Consider the following 5,756-nt stretch of genomic DNA (forward strand, 5'->3'; position numbering starts at 1 on the left):
TTTCACACATAAAACTGTGAGTATGTCCTTCCTCATAACACATGCCAGTAAATTCCCATCTATAGCTGTGTTAGTTTCTGTCCTCCATCACACATAATGAAATCATTTACTCTTAGATCAACATCCCCTGTCCGATTGTTGTTTACGTGCTAATCATCTGATCGTGATCATCCCGTTGCGTCTCTTTCAGGATAACAGCCGGATGATTGTATATTATCCCTCAAAAATCTGCCGACAGTTTTCTGATGGGCCTGTGTTATATTTCTGTCAAATGAGTAATGAGATTATGATCAGGGAATAAAATGAACTATTAGAAACACAATTCGCAAGCTGAAATGAACGACGCAGTGGGACGGTGGCGTCAATAAAAGCTCTTTATTATCGTTTCTGTTTTGTTTTTTTGGAGAAATTATTACATTTGGAATAAAAAACGACATCAGAGTGAGTCGCACATATTAGTGCAGTCTGTCACCTCGGCGTTAAAAATTCATGGCTTGTTTTTGTGCTGGCTGTTCGTGGCGTTCCCGCCGTGAGGAAACATTTGTTTAGTGAGGCGTTGGGATCCGTCCCTCAGGGTGAAGCCGCTGTGGATCCGTGAATTTACGCGCTGCCATCCGAATGGGCTGCTGTTTAAAACAAACGGCCTTTAAAACACATCTGAGCTCCAGCCATTCACAGTTTAAGAGGTGCTTAGCCATCTGTAGACACATTAGCTGTGTGTGTGTGCGTGCGTGCGTGTGTGTGTGTGTGTGTGTGTGTGTGTGTGTGTGTGTGCACTCGTGTGTTTGTTTATGAATGACAATATACACTACACTAGTACTTGGACTCATCTTAAGAGTTAATAAAGTTCATACAAGTGTTATTAAGGTTGATTTAAACTCTTAGTAGCATACATTTAAGTGTCATTGTTGACAATAAACATTCATTTAATCAATCACTGTGTTCATTTAAGTGCAATAGTCAGTTAAGCAAGTACATTTAAAATTATTTTTACAGCAATAAACATGTATAAACAATGTAACCATGTGAGATGTAAACATTTCTATAGATGTAAACTTATATTAATGTCATTTAAATGGACATTATGGAGTAATGCTCACCTTAATGCTGTTAACATCAATTCAGCCTGTTTTAATATATGTCAGTGTAAAGAGCATTTATACTGCATTTATAGTGCTAGTCATTTTTATTTGAGTTAATTTAGTAATCTTCAGATAGAACTAAAGCAGCACTTGAGTGAATGTTAATGTTAAAATTGACCTTATTAGCCTTTAAACAAATGTTCAAGCTGTTTCTATAATACGGACCAACTGTACAGCATCATGACAGTGTGTAAGGCTGCCTTGAACGTATAGTGTGTATGTGAAAAGATCAAAATGAATACATTGTATTCTCAATCAGCATTTCTAAATCTATCTACGAGTATCTGCTGAAGAAAAAACTTTATTCTCTCGTTGTAATAAAGCCTTAACTTTCCCAAGTGGACCGAGAGCATTCGCGGGACTTTTATTGTAAAATGCGAAAACCGAAAGCCGGAAGAGGGAAGGGTGTGCGATCATGGAGGACTCACGGGCCGTTCTTCCGTCTCTGCCCAAACATTCGTACTGGTTTGATTTCTGGATCTTCCTGCTGTTCGACGTGATGCTGTTCTGCGTCTTTTATTTCGCTTTTCCCTGAGCGGTGAGTGCTGCTGTTTATGTTAGGCAGAGTATTCAAGTTTAGGGCATGACGCGAGCAATCACGTGATCATAAGCCTGATCTCAGACTGTAGGTTTAAAGTATGTTTAAATTATAAACTTTTACAGCTTTAACTTATCAACATCTTGTATTTTAACGCTGGAATCCTATTTTACTAATGTGTAAAAATATTACTTAAACAACCTTTAACTTTGATTGCACAACAGATCAAAACACAAGGGTAAATAAGTAAATAAGTTATTTAATGCTTTAAGGCGTGATTAAATAAAGCATACTCGGGTTTTGTGTACGTTTTATTTAGCTATATGCAATATACATTGCATTTCTACTAGTTGTGTGCTTTTTAAATGATTAAAAACCAAAATATGATACTGGAAAACCTTTCATTTTAACTAATTTTGTATTTATTAAGATTTTCTGTGTTTTATTTAACTGTTTTATTCTGTGAGGGTCTTATAACATGTCTTCCAAACATCAAATACATGTGTTGTCACTTCGAACTATTTCAGTTCATTTAATGAATTTATATTGGATTTATTTTTAGAGAATAAGAGTTGTTCATTGTTGTTTTCTTTTTGTTATTACTGAAGTTGGAGTATTTCTGCAGATATATTAATGTCTTAAATATTCTATAATTAAAACATCGGGATTGTGTTGTCTAAACATGTTTTTCTTTTTGAAAACATAATTTTCATTCATTTTCTTTTCGGCTTAGTCCCTTTATTAATCAGGCGTTGCCACAGCGGAATTAACCGCCATCTTATCCAGCATGTGTTTTAGGCAGTGGATGCCCTTCCAGTTGCAACACATCACTAGGAAACACCCATACACTCTTGCATTCACACACATACACTATATCCAATTTAGTTTGCTTGTGTTTGGACTGTGGGGGAAACCGAAGCACCCGGAGGAAACACACGCCAACACGGGGAGAACATGCAAACTCCACACAGAAACACCAACTGACCCAGCCGGGACTCGAACCAGCGACCTTCTTGCTGTGAGGCGATTGTGCTAACCACTGCGCCACTGTGATGCCCTGACTTTTTTTTTATTATATCCAAAAAATAAAATCACTAAATAATTTAAACTAATTGTGAAGATACGCCATCTGTACTTTACAGAATAAAACAGAAATGATATTTCACTCAATGTATAACCGTAATTGTAAATGCAAGAAACTTCTAATTGTCAAATTGTTGTTTAATTCCTTCCATAGCTTTATTTCAATACACTAACTTAAATCTATTCACTTTATTTTATAGGGAAACTTGCCGTGTATGACCTTATCTGTTATGTGTGAGTTGATTGCCATGTGTTTGTGTTTGTTTTGCAGTGTTCTGCGCCGCTCCGGCTCAACCTCAGCTGCTATGGTCAGTACTGTACACATGATTTCAGTCTCACGCCACTCTGGGTTATTTTAGACAACATTTACTTCAGTCTCACTTAGGGCTGTGCTTTATAATGCATTTATAGTGGCAATATATTATAGTGGATTTATGATATACTGCTTATATGTAAATTATAGTATATGCTGAATTATGTAATTATGCTATCAGAAAGTTTAGTGTAGTATATCAGTCTGTCATCCCAAATAAAATAAAAAAACATAATATTATAAAGATTTACGGTAAATAATGTAGTGTTTTCTAACCATTTTGTTCTGTGGTAGTAATTCTACAGGTGCAATGGTAACACAACAACTATAGCAGGGAGTCTTAAAGTCATAAAATGTCTTACATTTCTAAATTTAAGGCCTTTAAAAGCCTTAAAATCACTGAAATATTGTGTTGTAGATCTAAAATCATTTTAAACAGGTCATAATTTACTAATGTCCAGGTAAAGCTACCTTATCTGGCTCACACACGACACAACTTTTGTTTATATTTAATTTTTATAGCAAAGAAATGCAATTCAGCTGTTAAGACATGTTTAATGGAAATTCTCCAAATTGTTTTCCTAATCAGAGAAAGAAAACTAAAGTAACACATCCCTTTACATAATCTTTCATTAATGCAAAAACTACAGAAGTAACTGGGCCATTTGAAAATAAAAATATGTAGTGTTTAGCCCTGTATCAGTCTAAAATTTCATTCATAATGGTCTAAAAAAGACTTCACTTTGACTTGAATAAACCTGCAGAAACCCTGCTATAGGAAATGACCTGATGTGGTGATTTTACAGTTCCCATGGTAACTCAACAGCTACAGTAATTGATCTGTTGTAGTGATTCTACAGTTGCTATGGTAACACATCAACTACAGCAATTTATCTGTTGTGAAAATTTGACAGTTGCTATGGTAACACAACTACTAAAGTAATTGTTCTGCTGTGGTGATTCCACAGTTGCTATGGTAACACAACAACTACAGTAATTGATCTGTTGTGACTACAGTTGCTATGGTAACACAACTATAGTAATTGATCTGCTGTGGTGATTCTACAGTTGCTATGGTAACTCAACAGCTACAGTAATTGATCTGTTGTAGTGATTCTACAGTTGCTATGGTAACACAACAACTATAGTAATTGATCTGTTGTGAAGATTCTACAGTTGCTATGGTAACACAACAACAATAGTAATTGATCTGCTGTGGTGATTCTACAGTTGCTATGGTAACACAACAACAATAGTAATTGATCTGCTGTGGTGATTCTACAGTTGCTATGGTAACACAACAGCTAGGGTTCATGTCCGTGCATTTTTTATCAGTCCAAAAACAGTTAATAATAAATGAGCCGTTTTTTAGCATTGCAGAAACGCTTCGATGGACACACACTCTAATATAAACAAATAATCCGATACTATAGTTTTCAACCCCCTATAATACATAGTATGGATTTAAACTCTGTTGAATTTACTGTAGATTACTACAGTATTTTTTTAATGTGAGATATCTGTGGTGGTAGAATGCGTGTTGTGAATAATGCTGTATTGATGTTTATTATTGGTGGTGTTTCTGGCAGGACGGATCTCCAAAACATCTCCCTCTTCACTTCTGCTACTGTAAACAGACTGAAATACCTGTAATGTCCTAAAACGGTCACTTCATGATTCACTGTGAGGAAATGTTGACTGGAATGAGGAGATGCACCTCCACCTGTTCGGATGCTTAAAACTCATCATCATGTAATATTACTGGAGCATTAGCTATGATAATTAAATCTGTGTGATTTAAAAAAAAAAAAAAAAAAAGTGTGTCCTTTCTTTAGTTTTTTTTTACAGAAAAATATATAAATGCAATGCAAATCCAACAGAATGACGAGCACATTATTCCATTTATTTATTTTAGTTTAGTTTTTGCATTTTTAAAAAGCAAATAAGTCTCATAGGATGAAGGGATTGTACTTTATTTTTGTGTTATTATGTCTGAGTGAGCTAATTAAAAAATGGAAAAATAATATTTATTTGTTGTTGATTTTATTTAATTTTAGTTTCATTATTTGTGACAGTCACATCTGCTACATTTTACTGTAAAATCTTTTTTGTACTGTTACTATTATTATTATTACTGTTATTACTATTATTATTATTATTATTATATTTTAGTCATAGGTAGCACATTTTTTAAATTATCTTTGAGCTGCAGTTGATGTATTAAAGGCATCAAACATGAATACCTAGCATTATAGTAAAATAAATGAATTCATCAATAAATAGTAAATACTGTAAATTTACAGAAAAAATAGTTTATGTATTACTTTTAATATTATAAAAAAGTAACATCATTTACATTTTTGAAATGTATATTTTGAATTGAGAATTATATCTGTATGTGTGTGTGATATGTATCGTTTTAAATAAGACATCTAATTAACAACTTTATCTTGTATTGTAAAGAGAATTCACCATGGATAATGAGAATAAGGATTTTAGTGAATAATATATTGTTTTTAAACCATACCATGGTAAAGTACTTGAATTAATCTGTTGTGATTCTTTAGTTGCTACGGTAACACAACAACTATAGTAATTGATCTGCTGTGGTGAGTCTATAGTTGCTACGGTAACACAACAACTATAGTAATTGATCTGCTGTGGTGATTCTATAGTTGCT

The 5,756-nt window shown here is 33.9% G+C and overlaps 1 long non-coding RNA gene across 1 annotated transcript; it reads left to right on the plus strand.

Moving 5' to 3' along the window:
• Nucleotides 1–1,528: 1,528 nt before the first annotated feature.
• On the plus strand, nt 1,529–4,883 carry LOC130233020 (uncharacterized). The gene is made up of 3 exons (XR_008838163.1): nt 1,529–1,680; nt 3,035–3,071; nt 4,666–4,883. It is a non-coding gene; the product is annotated as an uncharacterized LOC130233020 (long non-coding RNA).
• The last annotated feature ends 873 nt before the right edge of the window (nt 4,884–5,756 follow it).

Source organism: Danio aesculapii, chromosome 7, assembly GCF_903798145.1.
Source record: "Danio aesculapii chromosome 7, fDanAes4.1, whole genome shotgun sequence".
NCBI classification, from domain to species: domain Eukaryota; kingdom Metazoa; phylum Chordata; class Actinopteri; order Cypriniformes; family Danionidae; genus Danio; species Danio aesculapii.